Here is a 16,827-nt window from a genome sequence, read left to right on the forward strand (position 1 = left end):
CTGGAAGAGGGATGTTTATTTCAGAGCTGCCACTTGAACCTGTGTAGATACCATTGAAGATAACAGCTGATGTGTGTGATAATTGATAGAGCAGCATTCCTTGGAAGGGAAGGATTAAAAACCCAGCCACTGGGATACTTTGCTATTTTTAATTTCCCCTGGTTCTTCATCAAAGAGTTCAACAGCTGAAAGAAATGTTGGAGAACATTTTGTTATCTTCCTGAGGAAATGAAATTTACACTGTTTTAATGTCTCACACAATGTCAAAGAGCAAGAGAGGAATCAAACTACCAAAAAAACTTCCCATTTCCTTGTTCTGTGTCTTATATGCTTAATTTCTCAGCCTTTTAATAGCAGGAAAATTATATTATCATTTTTAAATTTAAATTTTTGTTGATAGTTTTTCTAGAGAATGTTTTCCAAAGCTCACAAAGGCAAAGCATTGTTCCTAACAATTGCAGTTTAGTTAGCTTACATTTATAGCCAGTTTTCTACTGAGCAAATATCTATGTGACTATCATGGTTATACTATACACATATACTACATGTATGTGTTGCTTGTACATATGGTAATAAATATTTTATTCAAGCCAGTATAGTGAAATATTCAGAGGGACATATTTGTAGGAACATTTGAAAAAGCAATCAAAAACTGATGGAACTGCTTTTTTTTTTTTAAGTGATGACTTCTGTGAACACTCTACTTCTAATGTGTTCTTTGAGGATGATGATCAATTTCTTAAAAGTGAAAATATCATTGTTCAATGAGTGAATGATCTCTCTAGGGTGGAGGGAGCATTTCTCAAGCTACCAAATGAAACATTGATTCTTACAAAAGTTTGGCATAACACAAGTTTTACATCAATGGAGAGGCTCAGTGTTTTAAAGTTTAATTTCAGTTAGTAAGCTTTACTATTGGTGGCCATCTGTTTTATAACTGAAGCACATTTCCTAGATGTATGCTTGTTCAAACCTTGTAAACCCGGGGAGTAAGGCCTGTGTGACATAATGCTAAAGATCAAATTGAACCTTTTAAAGTAGTAGTGACTTGCATTGGAACACTGTCAATAATGCATTAAAAGTAGGTTTCAGTGATAATTCAATATTTGAATAAGACAATGTTCAGATAAAATGAAAAAAATTCCATTGCATTATTTTGAATTATAACTAAGGAATCATGTACATGCTGGAAATAATGAAATATGTTCCTTTTATTCTTTATTAAGCCATCAAATTATTATTTCCTAATGTTTCACATACCTACATAATTGATTCTTTAAAATCATAATTTGATTCTTATGATGAAAAACAATAATGGCAATGGTTTTCAAATATAAAATAAGATCAATTTTCTGAAGAAAAATCAAAGTCATTAAAATGGATATCTTGATACAAATTATTCAAATTTTTATAATACAAATTATATATTTCAAATTAAACTAATGAAGTCATTATAAATATAGCATGGATTTTGAAAACAAAATATGGCACTGGATTTATATTCTTTCATTTTATGAAAAGTTTTTCAAAAAGTATGATTTTAAAAATCTCAGTTCCAGCTGGCGCCGTGGCTCACTGGGCTAATCCTCCTCCTGTGGCACCCGCACATTGGGTTCTAGTCCCGATTGGGGCACTGGATTCTGTCCTGGTTGCTCCTCTTCCAGGCCAGCTCTCTGCTGTGGCCCAGGGAAAGCAGTGGAGGATGGCCCAAGTGCTTGGGCCCTGTACCTGCATGGGAGACCAGGAGGAAGCATCTGGCTCCTGGCTTCGGATCGGCGCAGTGCACTGGCCGTAGCGGCCATTTTAGGGGTGAACCAATGGAAAGGAAGACCTTTCTCTTTGTCTCTCTCTCTCTAACTCTGCCTGTCAAAAAAAAAAAAAAATCTCAGTTCCTCATTTACTAAACAGTATGGAGGGCTAAGGAATTATGAGCAAAAAATAAGAACAGTATAGTGATAATTCTCAACTGTCATTTTTTTAATCTTCAATTGATTTTTTTTGACAATGAGACTTTTAAGATGCATTATTTTATATTATAATCCATGTAAAATTCAACCAAATTCAATCTGAATAAATATTTTATCAAATGTTTAACTTGTTTTAGAATTAGTTCTGAAATGCATCATATTTTCTACTTGCTGTCATTACCCAAAAGTCTTTATTATTTGATAGGATATTATAAAATGATAATGCTTGATAAATTAAGAGTCAGAGAATCCTTTAGTAGAGCACTATGCCTTTGACTATTTTGTAAATTTTAAATATTCTAAACAAATAATAAAGCTTTATATTGGAAAAACTTTGATATTTGAATAATGTGCTGTTGAGTAGATTATATAGACTTTCAAATAATAAAAGATGTCATAACATGGGGAAATGTATATAATATATATAATATGATGTCACAATTATGCAGAAAGGAGAAATATTTGCATAGGAAGCAACCATATAGGAAACACAAAATTGCAAAAGAAGTATAATATTAGTTTTTCCTCAAAAAAATTTTGTATTGTCAAATGTTTATTTATGCACACATAAAACTTCTTAAAATGCACTATCTTTACCTCCTTCAGTAAAATTTGATGTTACTTGGTTGAATTTAAATGCTTTATAAGTGCTAATAATTGCAGGAATATTGCACCAATTTTTTTTTACCTTTTATTTAATGAATATAGATTTCCAAAGTACAGCTTATGGATTACATGGATTTCCCTCCCACCTGCAACCCTCCTCTTTCCCGCTCTCTCTCCCCTTCCATTCTTATCAAGATTCATTTTCAATTCTCTTTATATACAGAAGATCAGTTTAGTATACATTAAGTACAGATTTCAACAGTTTGCACCCACATAGAAACACAAAGTGAAAAATACTGTTTGAGTACTCGTTATAGCATTAAATCTCAATGTACAGCACATTAAGGACAGAGATCCTACATGAGGAGTAAGTGCACAGTGACTCCTGTTGACTTTACAAATTGACACTCCTGTTTATGGCATCAGTAATCCCCCTATGCTCCAGTCATGAGTTTCCAAGGCTATGGAAGCCTTTTGAGTTCTCCGACTCTTATCTTGTTTAGACAAGGTCATAGTCAAAGTGGAAGTTCTCTCCTCCCTTCAGAGAAAGGTACCTCCTTCTTTGAAGACCTGTTCTTTCCACTGGGATCTCACTCAGAGAGATCTTTCATTTAGGTCCTTTTTTTTTTTTTTATTGCCAGAGTGTCTTGGCTTTCCATGCCTAAAATACAGTTTTGCAAACTTAAAAATCCGGAAAGCTTGTATCACTAAATTATTTTGCACTCTAAGGGAAAAATTTTACTTGATAATATGATCTCTTGTTGACTGTTATTTTCACTATTGTAAACAGTCTCTCTCCAATTCCACCAAGTGACAAAATACTGTTTTCTAATGTATTAAAAATTTTAAGTGCAAAAGACAAAATACAAAAATAGTGAATCTAATGTTCCATTGCTGGGATCAGTAGTAGTAAGAAAGGTTTGTAAATTTGATCACGGGAAGACAGGACCATGGATTCACATAGAGGCAGTGATTGTCCAGATGGATAGTGAGATTCCAAACGCATATGGTTTAGATCCCAAAAGACAGTACTTTGCAAAGTTGGAGTGTCGAGATGTGCTTCTCAACCTTTAGTCTGCTTCCAGTTACCTAAGCGATCTTGTTAAAACAAAATATGAATTAAATGCACCTGGGGTAATGTTTATACTACTGCAATTATACAAAGTTCTCAGGTGGGGCTGATAATGTACTAGCGAAGTGTACCCTTCAGCCCCATGGGATGTGAGGAGAAATGAAGCCTCCCCTTCTTAAATGCCTGCTCCCCAGAAAGGGTGTGTTTTCTGCTTCTGAGACCCCACTCACAGTGATGTGGGTAGTGGTCAGCAGATTAGCAACAATTCAGCTGAAAGGGCACCCCTCAGCAAACTGTTTGAGAAGATGACTGGCTTGATACCTGAAAGTTCTCTAAACATAAAACACCTGGTTCTGTTCTTGTTTGTGGACTTGAGTCTTTGGGGTAACAGGAAAACTCAACATTTTAGTCCATCCTCCTACAAGTTTTAGGATACATTCACAGTATCAATGATGAGATCAAAAGGAAAGTTTTCCGGAAACAAATTTTTTTCTGAAGGGAATATTATAAAAAGTTAGAACAGAACTTTGAGTGTGGATAATGATTGAAGATAACCAGGTTCCATTGCTTAATGAATCACTGAATTAGAATGCTTGCTAAAAACCCTCAATGTCTTTTATACAGTTTTTGCTATTTTTTTAAAAGAATCGTGCAGTTATTATTTTATACAACATCTAATAGGAAGTACAGGAGGCCAACTTTGTGTGAGAGACCTGAGAAAGTCTACCCCAATCCTGTTAAATTCATCAAGGTTTTTTTTTTTTAATTTTTTTACTTCTTTGAGAGACAGATTTACAGAGAAAGAGGGAGAAAAAGGAGTGAGAATTATTTCATCTGCTGGTTCACTCCCAAATGGCTGCAACAGCTGGTGCTGGTCTAAGCAGAAGCCAGGAGCCTGGCACTCCATCTAGGTCTTCCACATGGATAATGGAGACTCGATCACTTGGCCTCTTCCACTGCTTTCCCAGGCAGGTAAGGGACTTATATGAGTTCATGTTCTATTTTTCTTATTTGGCATTTAATAAACATTTGAATATAGTATATATAGCATACAATAAGTATCATTACAGTTTAATGATTTAGATGATTTTCCATATATTCCACTTAACATAGTATATATTCATATTTTCCTTTATTTTTAATGGATTGCATTGAAATATACACATTTTTTCATGTAAGCATGATACCTTGAGGCATATATAAACTGAAGAATGGTTAAATGTAGCCAATTAACATGTCCAACATCTCACATCATTATCATTTTTGCAGTAAGAAAACTTACCTACTCTTCTGGCATTGCATAAAATACATCATCATTAACAACACTCACTGTATTACACACCAAATCTCTTCAACTTATTCCTCTTTTGGTAATTTGCTATCCTCTTACCAACATCTGCCCAATTTCCTCCTGTTCCCAAACCCCAACCATCCCAGCCTCTGGTAACTTATCTTCCATTATATATATAAATATTTTCAGATTCTACGTATGAATGAGAATATGTAGTATTTAACTTTCTATGCCTGGTTTACTGAATGTATCATATCCTCCAGATCCCTCCATGTTCTTCTTTTTGTGAATGAAAAGTAATCCATTATTCCATTCTTACATGTTCTTTTGTCCATCAACTGAACATTTTCGTAGAAAGCCCTTCTAGCATTCTGAAGGGAACTGTTCACCAGGTAAAAGCTTTTAGTAAAATTTGAAAATATAAGATATTTCAAATACAACCAATTAAAAGTATTATCTCAACTCTGACATTCCTTACATTATACTTTGCCTGTAAGAAGTCAATGGCAACCAAAGGGTACTTTGAGGAACCAGAGAAGTAGAGAATAAGTTGCCTTGCCAGCCACCATAATGCAGGATTAACAAGGTTAATATGTGAAATTTGTCTTTTTGGCCCTGGGATATTTCCCTAAGTATAATAGGTTCCAGTTGCAACCATTATGTTGTGCAAGACAGGATTGCATTCTTTGTTATGGGTGAATAGTATTCCATAGTGATTATATACCATGTTTATCTGGTCACCAGTTGATGGACATCTGGGTTGATTCCATATCATAGCTATTGTGAATTGAGCTGCAATAAACTTGGGGGTACATACAACTCATTCACATGCTGATTTCATTTCCTTTAGGTAAATTACCAGGAGTGGAATGGCTTCTAAAAAATAAATAGGTTGTTCATATAACTGTTCCTGAATTTCTTCAGCTCTTTATAGATTCTGCATTGTTAATTTCTTTTTTTATTTTTTTAACTTTTATTTAATACATATACATTTCCAAAGTACAACTTTTGGATTATAGTGGCTTTTTCCCCCAATAACCACCCTCCCACCCAGAACCATCCCATCTCCCACTCATTCTCCCATCCCATTCTTCATCAATTTTCATTTTCAATTCTGTTTATATACAGAAGATCAATTTAGTATATATTAAGTAAAGATTTCAACAGTTTGCATCCAAACAGAAACATAAAGTGTAAAGTACTGTTTTAGTACTAGTTATACCTTTAATTCACATAGTACAACACATTAAGGACAGAGATCCTACATGGGGAGTAAGTGCACAGTGACTCCTGTTGTTAATTTAACAATATGAAGTCAGTAATCACCTAAGGCTCTTGTCATGAGTTGCCAAGGCCATGGAAGCCTCTTGAGTTCACCAACTCTGATCTTATTTACACAAGGCCATAGTCATGTGGAGATCCAGTTTTCCCAGGACCATTTGTTGAAGACATTGTCATTTCTCCAGGGACTGATTTTAGTTCCTTTTTCAAAGATTAGTTGGTTGTAGATGCTTAGATTGATTTCTGGGGTTTCATTTCTGTTCATTTGTTCTTGCCATCTGTTTTTGTGCAAGTATCAGGCTGTTTTGATTATAACTGCTCATAGTAAGTCTTGAATATCTCCAGTTTTGTTTCAGTTGTTTAAAATGGCTTAGCATTTTGGGGTCTCTGGTGATTCCATATGAATTTTAGCATTGTTTTCTCTAGAGCTGAGAGGAAAGTTGTTGATACATTGATACATTGATTGGGATTGCATTGAATCTATACACTGCTTTCAGTAGTGTGAACATTTTGATTTTTACTTCTTAAAATCCATGATCGTGAAAGTTCTACACAAATGACTTTAGTCCAGTCTCTCTTTGCATGCCTTCAGGAACTCCTAAGGTCCGTAAGTTGGGTTGTTTGATAGTATCCCAGAAATCTCCAGCACTGTTTTTAACTTTTCTATTTCTTCTAGTTTTTTTTTTTTTTGGTCTAAGATTTCCAGTAATTTGCCTTCTAGTTCAGATATTCTTTCTTCTGCCTTGCCAAGCCTGCTGTTAAGGCTTTCCACCAGATTTTTTATTTTGATCTGTTGATATCTTCAGTTGCAATATTTCATTTAGAATTCCTTTTAAAATTTCAATATCATGGGAAAAAAATTTCATGTCATGTATGGTTTTCTTTAGTTTGTGGATTTGCTTCTGATTTTTTTTTTTTGACAGGCAGAGTTAGACAGTGAGAGAGAGAGTTATAGACAGAGAGAAAAGTCTTCCTTCTGTTGGTTCACCCCCAAAATGGCTGGTATGGCCGGCGCGCTGCACCAATCTGATGCCAGGAGCCAGGTGCTTCCTCCTGGTCTCCCATGCGGGTGCAGGGCCCAAGCACTTGGCCATCTTCCACTGCCTTCCAGGGCCACATCGGAGAGCTGGACTGGAACAGGAGCAACCAGGACAGAAACAGAATCTGGCACTCCGACCGGGATTAAAACCCGGAGTACTGGCACCACAGGCAGAGAATTAGCCTAGTGAGCCATTTTTTAGTTACCCTATTTTTTGAATTCCATTTCTGGAATTTCCTGAATCTCTTCATGTTCACATTATAATTCTGAAATATTGTTCCTTTCCGGGGGGGTGGGGGGGGAGTCATTGTGTCTTCCTTATTGTTTTTTTAATTTCCACATTTGTTTTCAGGTATTTGTGGTATTTTTATTTTTCCTCTTCTGATGCCTTTTATCTTTGAAATATGCTTCTGTGGCTTAGTGGAATGTCTGCACTTTAGTGAAGACCAAGAGGTGTGTAGTGGGTGTGGCCATGAAACTCTGGTCAATGTTCCGGAGTGGGCAATCATCCAGGGTAGCACCCTAGTTGGGCTTGTTTTTTACATCTATTTTCATCAGTGATGTTGGTCTATACATCTCTTTCATTGTTCTTTTTCTGGTTTAGGAATTAAGGTGATGCTGGCCTCACAAAGGACTTTGGGAGAATTCCCTCCATTTCAGTTGTTTTGAATAGTTTGATTAAAATTGGAATCAGTTCTCTATTTTTAGATTAATTTATTTGAAACAGTTTTTCTAACTTTTATTTAATAAATATAAATTTCCAAAGTACAACTTTTGGGTTATATCAGCTTTTTCCCCCCATAACCTCCTTCCTCCCGCAACCATCCCATCTCCCGCTCCCTCTCCCATCCCATTCACATCAAGATTTATTTTCAATTATCTTTATATACAGAAGATCAATTTAGCAGATACTAAGTAAAGATCAACAGTTTGCATCCACACAGAAACACAAAAGTGTAAAGTACTGTTTTTGTACTAGTTATACCATTAATTCACATAGTACAACACATTAAGGACAGAGATCCTACATGGGGAGTAAGTGCACAGTGACTCCCGCTGTTGATTTAACAATTGACACTCTTGTTTATGACGTCAGTAATCTCCCTAGGCTCTTGTCATGAGTTGCCAAGGCCATGGAAGACTTTTGAGTTCGCCAACTTGGTCTTATTTAGACAAAGCCATAGTCAAAGTGGAAGTTCTCTCCTCCCTTCAGAGAAAGGTACCTCCTTCTTTGATGGCCCGTTCTTTCCACTGGGATCTCACTTGCAGAGACCTTTCATTTAGGTCATTTTTTTTTTTGCCAGAGTGTCTTGGCTTTCCATGCCTAAAATACTATCATGGGCTTTTTAGCCAGATCCGAATGCCTTATGGGCTGATTCTGAGGCCAGAGTGCTGTTGAAACAGAGTTTTAGAGAGGGAAGAGTCCTAGGCAGAGAGGGAAGTCTTCTGTCTGCTAGTTCACTACACAAATGGCCACAATGGCCACAGCTTGGCCAAAATAAATCCAGGAGCCAGTAGCTTCATTCAAGTCTCCCAGACTAGTGCAGGGACCATGTACTTGGACCATCTTCTGCTGCTTTGCCAGATGCATTAACCGGGACCTGGATCAGAAGTGCAGCAGGCCAGTGCCACGGCTCAATAGGCTGATCCTCTGCCTGCAGCACCGGCACACCGGGTTCTGGTCCCGGTCAGGGCGCTGGATTCTGTCCCGGTTGCCCCTCTTCCAGGCCAGCTCTCTGCTGTGGCCAAGGAGTGCAGTGGAGGATGGCTCAAGTGCTTGGGCCCTGCACCCGCATAGGAGACCAGGAGAAGCACCTGGCTCCTGCCTTTGGATCAGCATGGTGCACTGGCCGCGGCGGCCATTGGAAGGTGAACCAATGGCAAAGGAATACCTTTCTCTCTGTCTCTCTCTCCCTCACTGTCCATTCTGCCTGTCCAAAAAAAAAAAAAAAAAAGTGGAGCAGCCAGAAATTAAACCAGCTCCCTTATAGGATATTGGCACTGCAAGGGGTGGTTTAACCTGTTATGCTACAATGCCAGCCCCTTAATTCTTCTTTAAAGGTCTGGTAGAATTTGGCAGTGAAGCCATTTGGCCCTGGGGTTTTCTTTGCTGGGTGGGACTTTATTACTGAATCTGTCTCCATCTTGGTCATTGGTCTGCCTGGGTTTTCTCTGTCTCCATGATTCACTGTGGGTATATTGTATGTGTCCAGGAATGTAAACATTTCTTCTAGATTTTCCAATTTGTTGGCATATAGCTGTAGTAATTGCTGAGGATTCTTATTATTTCTGTGGTATCCATTGCTATGTCTTCATTATTGTCTTTTTTGATTTGGGTCTTCTCCTCTTTTTTGGTTAGCTAGACCAATGGTGTATCAGTTGCTTACTTTTAAAAAAAAAACAACAGCTCTTCATTTCACTCATCTTCTGTATGTTTCTTTGGTTTCAGATTTTTATTCTCTAATTTTAATTATTTCTTTCCTCCTAATTTTGGGTTTGGCTTGTTTTTTTCTAGGTCTTTTAGAGAATTGATAGGTCACTTTTTGATGCCTTTCCAATATTTTGATGTAGGCACTAATTGTTGAAACTTTCTTCTTAACACTGCTTTTATGGAATATCATGAGTTTTGATATGTTCTATTGACATCTTCATTAATTTACAAAACTTCTTATATTTCCCTTTTGATTTTTTTCTATGACCTATTGTTTGATCAGGAATGTGTTGTTCAAAAAATATGCAAATACATGGAAACTGGAGTTTCTTAATTTTTTAGCTTCTAGCTTTATTATATCATGGTCAGAGAAGATACATGGTATGTTTCAAATTTTTTTTAACTTGCTGAAACTTACATTATGGCCTAGCATGTTTTTGATCTTAGAGAAAGTTCCATGCACTGATGAAAAGAATTTGTATTCCTCAACTGTGGGGCAAAATGTTCTGTAGACATCAGTTAGGTCCACTTGACCTGTAGTTAGATTATCTCCATTATTTCTTTGTTGATTTTCTGTTCAGTTGATTTGTCCATTGATGAAAATAGGGTGTTGAGTCCCCCATAACTGTTGTATTGGAGTCTATATCTCCCTTTATATTCATTAACATTTGTTTTAAGTAGCCAGGCACCCTGTCATTGGGTGCATATACATTTATTATAGTCACATTTTTTATTGAACTAATCACTTAATTTTTATATAATACCTATGTCTCTTCTGTTTTTGTGTTAGTCTATTTTATCTGATATTATGGTGGCTACAACTGCTTGCTTTTGGTTCCTACTAACATGGAAAATCTTTTTTCATCATTTCACTTTCAACTGCATATATCTTTGTTCTTGGGGTGTGTTTAGGTAGGCAGCAAATAGATGACTCTCATTTTTAATCCATTCAGCCTGTCTGGATCTTCTAATTTGACAATTTAGGCCATTTATATCAAGGGTGCTATTGATAATGACTTGGTTCTACCTTTTTCCATAAATATTCCTATTATTTGCTTTGGGTTTCCTTTGTACTTTTACTAGGAGACTTTCTGCCTTCACATTCTTTCATAATGATGGCTATCTTCCTGTGTTTCTGTGTGTAGCACAATTTTAAGCATCTTTTGTTAGGCTGGATGAGTGCTAATAAGTTGTCTCAATTTCTGTTTGTCATGAAAGGTCTTTGTTTTACCTTCATTCATAAATGAGAGCTTGGCAGGGTACAGTATTCTGGGTTGACAGTTTGTTTCTTTTAAGACTTGGTCTATGTGGCTTGATTCTCTTCCAGCCAGTAGGATTCTGATGAGAAAGCAGCTATAAGTCTAATTGGACATACCCTGAAGGTAATGTGGCATTTCTCTTGTGCACACTTTAAAATATTTTAAGTTTCACTGCTGAAATTTTGACCATAATGTGTTGTGAAGGTTTTTTCTGGTCTATTTGTAGGTCTATGAATTTCGTGTACTTAGATGTCCCTTTCTCCAAATTAAGGAACTTTTCTGTTATTATTTGACTGAATAGGCCCTCCCCTCCAATTCATTCTCTTTTCACACTTCAGGAACTTCTACGACACATATGTTGGGTCATTTAATAGTATCCCAAGGGCCGGTGCTGTGGCACAGTGGGTTAATGCCCTGGCCTGAAGCACCAGCTTCCCATATGGGTGCTGGTTAAAGACCCAGATGCTGCACTTTCGATCTAGCTCTCTGCTATGGCCTGGGATAACAGTAGAAGATGGCCCAAGTCCTTGGGCCCCTGCACTCACATGGGAGACCTGGAAGAAGGTGCTGGCTCCTGGCTTTGGATCAGCACAGCTCCTGTTGTTGCATTCTCTCTCTCTCTCTCTCTCTCTCTCTCTCTCTCTCTCTCTCCTTCTCTCCTCCCTTTTGTAACTCTGACTTTCAAGTAAATAAATAAAATCTTTAAAAAAGATTAGTATCCCATAAACCTCGAACACTGTTTTTAAAGTGATCAGTTTAAGTTCATAATTGATCAAAAAGATGGGATTAAGTGTCAAAGGGATTACATAAATAAGACCAGTGTCTGCAAATAATTGATAAAATTAAAAAGTAGAGAATGATCCTACATGGGAAGTGGGATACACAGCAGACTCATAGAATGGAAAAAGCCCTGAATAGCACTCTGGCCTCAGAATCAGCCCTTAAGGCATTTGGATCTGGCTAAAAAGCCCATGATAGTATTTTAGGCATGGAAAGTCAAGACACTCTGGAAAAAAAAACAAAACAAAACAAAACAAAACAAAACAGACCTAAATGAAAGATCTGAGTGAAATCCCAGTGGAAAGAACGGGTCATCAAAGAAGGAGGTACCTTTCTCTGAAGGGAGGAGAGAACTTCCACTTTGACTATGGCTTTGTTTAAATAAGATCCGAGTTGGTGAACTCAAGAGGCTTCCATGGCCTTGGCAGCTCATGACAAGAGCCTTGGGTGATTACTGACCTCATAAACAAGAGTGTCAATTGTTAAATCAACAGCGGGAGTCACTGTGCACTTACTCCCCATGTAGGACCTCTGCCCTTTGTGTGTTATGAGAATTAACGGTGAGACTCCTACTTAAACAGTGCTCTATACTTTGTGTTTCTGTGTGGATGCAAACTGTTGATCTTTACTTAGTATCTACTAAACTGATCTTCTGTATATAAAGATAATTGAAAATGAATCTTGATGTGAATGGGATGGGAGAGGGAGTGGGAGATGGGGTGGTTGGGGGTGGGAGGGAGATTATTGGGTCCCAAAGCTGCTATAATTCAAAAGTTGTACTTTTCAACTTTTATTTAATAAATATAAATTTGCAAAGAAAAAATCAATTAGGTTTGTGAGCTGGAAGACCATGCCTATGCCATGGCTCTATGTGGCCTCATGCCCCTACCTGGCCATACCTGAGTGCCTACCAGCCAATCAAGTTAATTAACCACTCCCCTTTGGAAGTGGGTTAAAAGCCTAAGACACTGTGTTTTCTGCCCTTCTCTTCCTTTCCCTATCCTCTTGCCAGGAGGGGGCTGGCTGTAGCCCTGCACCTCCAGGGTGCGTGGCCTTCAGGCCACCCACCCTAGGCTTCCTGGCATAGATGCTCCTCCACATGGCTAGTTCTTGGTGCTCGGTATGAACCCAGATTTACCACTTAGATAAAGCTCTCACTCTCCCATGCATCTTTATCACTAAATAAAAGCTTAAAATGTAAAAATTTCTAATTTCTACCTTTTTTTGACTGAGATATTTCCAAAGATTTGTCTTCTAGCTTGAATATTCTTTTCTCTGCTTCACCATGTCTATAGTTAAGGTCTTACACTGTATCTTTTATTTGACATAATGAATTCTTCAATTCTAAAATTTCAGCTTGATTTCTCTTAATCTCTCGCTTAAATTTTTCATCCATGTTATGTATAGATTTAACTCATGAATTTGCTTCTCATTGCTTCTGATCATTCTTTTTAACTGCTTTTCAAGCATTTCATCAATCTCTTCATCTTCACATTCTAAGTGTTATTATGTTACTTGTTTGTGTCATGTTGTCTTTGTATTCTTGTTTATTTCTGCATTTATTTTTAGGCATTTGTGGAGACATTTGTTGGTTTTCTCAACTTATGGGTTTTGTCTTTGCAATATTCTTCTGTGGCTTAGTGGAGTATCTGTTCCTTCAGTGAATACCCAGAGGTGTATGCTGGGTGGGGTCAGGGAGCTCTGGTCAATGCTCAAGGGTGGGGCAAGAATCCAGAATGACACCCAAGATGGGCATAGTAGTTCTCCTTTATTGTCAGCAGGAGGTAGGTATGATCACACAAGTTGGCATAATCACAACTTCATCTCTTCTTTTTCCAAGGTGATCAATGCCCAGGGTTATTCTACAGTGGGTACAACACTCATCCACACTGGCACATGAATAACACGAAGAATCTGTGCAGTTCTCAGTGTGAATATGGAACCCTCTGAAACGATTGACCCAAGACAGGGAGCTCTGAGCCTCTGATGCCAGAGAGTGATTGCCCAGATCCCTATAGTGTAGTCGTAGAATTCCCACAGTCACAGTGCACAAGGTTCCTACAATGATGGAGTAGAGATTCCCCTCTCAGCCCCACTTACCTTCCCAATACATGGAGAGAGCAGAGACATTCTCAGAATCAGCTGCCTGTTGGTACTCACTTTGCCAGTTTGAACCACCAAGCCTGTGGTAGAGTGAGAGGATATGGGCACCACAGAATTTTAAGTGGATATCCAGTCCCTTTCCAACCCTCCTAGACAGACTCAAAGTCAGTGGGAAACAGGATTTTTCAAACTGATAAAATACCCTGATTACTCACATGAGAGCTGCTGCAGGAGCCAGGAGCTGCTTCTGGGTCTCCCATGTGAGGGCAGGGGCCCAAAGACTTGGACCATCTTCTACTGCTTTCCCACCCTGTAGCAGAGAGCAGGATCATAAGTGGAGCAGCCGGGACTCGAACTGGTGTCCAAATGGGATGCCAGCACTGCAGGCGATGGCTTTGCCCACTACGCCACAGCGCGTATTGATATTGATATCAAGATGGCGCCTTCTCCCCACTAGTTGCTGGGTGCCCTTGTGAGGGCAAAATGTGCTTTTGCCTTAGTGGATTAAGTGGGTACCCTGCCCCTGCTAGGGCTCCAAGCTTCTTTCAAAGTCAGTGTGGTCCACAAGGTTCTCCCTCATGCAATATCACCAGTGGCATGGGTTAACAGTCTGCCTTAACCCAGCTCTCAGAAGCTGGCATGTCCTCCAGTCCTCAGCTGCGGGAGTCATGTGAGATGACCCTGCTTGCTGTTGCATGTCCTCTCTTTCCATGCTACTCCATGGTGTCCCTCTTCTTTCTGTAGAACTTCCACTGCAGCCTTTTCTCCAACACTCCCCTGGGAATACAATTCCTCTGGGATTGATAGATTGATTGATCATCGCTTCTCGGCCTTTTGGCTAAGATCAAGTGTGATAGATTGATTGATCGATTGATTGATTTTCACTATCTTTCCTTGCCGTGGAAATTCTGGGGGAGCCTGGCTGCTCTCTTTAGGACACATTGGGATTAAGCTCCACTGTGGAAAGTTTTAACCCCACTAGTTAATATATTTCACCTCCCGTGTTTATCAGGCTTTTGTTTTGTGTTTGTTTCTGTTGAACAGTTAAAATCTTTTAGCAATTTTGAAGGCTACATTGTTAACTATAGTCACCATGCTATAAATAGATGTTTATAATTTATTCCCCTTGTCCAAATGAAATTTTGAATCATTTTTAAAGAATTTTATTTATTTATTTGAAAGAGTTACAGAGAGAGGGAGACACAAAGAAAGGTCTTCAATCGGCTAGTTCACTATGCAGATGGCTGCAATGGCTGGAGCTGGGACAATCTGAAGCCAGGATCCAGGAGCCTCCTCTGGGTCTCCCACATAGGTACAGGGGCCCAAGCACTTGGGCTCTCTTCCACTTTTTTCCCAGGCCACAGAAGAGAGTTATATCAGAAGAGGAGCAGCCAGGACTTGAACTGGAGCCTATTTGGGATGCTGGTGTCACAGGGGGAGGCTTAGTCCACTATGACACAGAGCTAGCCCATAAACTTTGTTATTTTTGTGAAGATTTATTTATTTGAAAGAGTAACAAAGAGAAGGAGAGGAAGAAGCAGAGAGAGAGAGAGAGAGAGAGAGAGAGAGAGAATCTTTCATCTGCTGGTTCACTCCCAATTGGCTGCAACTGCCAGAGCTGTGCCAATCCGAAGCCAAGAGCCAGAAGCTTCCTCTGGGTCTTTCACATGGGTGCAGGACCAAGAACTTGGGCCATCTTCTACTGCTTACTCAGGCCATAGCAGAGACCTGGATAGGAAGTGGAACAGCCGGGATTCGAACCAGCGCCCATATGGGATGCCAGCACTGCAGGCAGCAATCTTACCCACTATGTCAGAGCTGGTCCCTAAACTTTGTATCGTTTAACCATTATCTCCGCATTGCCCACCTATCCCCAATCCCTGGTAGTCACTCTTCTACTCTATGTAAATTCAGTATTATTAGATTCTAAATGTGAGTGATCACACAGAATTTCTTTCTGTGTGGGACTTAATTTGTTGCAAATGACAAGAGTTTTGGTACTTTCTGAGGCTAAATAGTGTTCCATTGTGTATAATCCAGTTGTTGATCTATTCATCTATAAATGGACATTTTTGTTAATTCTACAGCTTGGCGATCTTGAATAAAACTACAATGAACGTGGAAGGGTGACTATCTCTTTGAAATATTTATTTTATTTCCTTTGGGTATAAATACAGATGTGAAGCTTCCAGGTCATAGATGAGTTTTATTTTTAATTTTTTTAGGCAACACCATGTTATTTTCTATACTAGCTCCCATGCACACCAATAATGCACAAGGCTTCTCTTTTCTCCATATCCTCTCCAACACTTATTATCTTTTTGCCTTTTTGGTAACAGCCATTCCAACAGGTTCTAACATAGTTCATTGCGGTTAATTTACATTTCCCTAGTGATTACTGATGTTGAGCATTTTTTACGTTACGGTGGGCCATTAATATATCTTGCTTTCAGAAATATCTTTTAAGATCCTTTGCTAATTTTTAAATTTCATTTGTGTCCCTTATATTTCAATATTAACTTTTGCTAGACTTTACTCTGTTGCAAATGTTTTCCTCATTTTGCAAGTTGAGGTATTTTAAAATTAATTATCTTGTTCACTTGTTTGTTTGAAAGGCAGAGCAACAGAGAGGGAGAGACAGATCTTCCATCCACTGGTTCACTCCTCGAATGGCTATAATAGCAAGCGTAAGACAGACTGAAGCCAGTTGCCAGTAACTCCATCGTAGTCTCTCACATCAGTGACAGAGGACTGAGCACTTCACCCACCAAGTATTGCCTTTCCAAGCATATTAGCAAGAATCTGGATTGGAAGCAAAGGAGCTGGGATTGGGACCAGCATTTCCATGTGGTTGTCAATGTCACAAGCTGCAGCTTAAACTTTTATTACATAAGGCCAGCCCCTATAAGTTATTTCTTTATTCTTCTAACTATTTCCTTAACTGTGCAGAAGCTTTTTCATTTAATGAAATCCTGTTTAATTTTGCTTTTTTAAGGAT

The sequence above is a fragment of the Oryctolagus cuniculus genome, chromosome 3, assembly GCF_964237555.1.
Source record: "Oryctolagus cuniculus chromosome 3, mOryCun1.1, whole genome shotgun sequence".
Lineage (NCBI taxonomy): Eukaryota > Metazoa > Chordata > Mammalia > Lagomorpha > Leporidae > Oryctolagus > Oryctolagus cuniculus.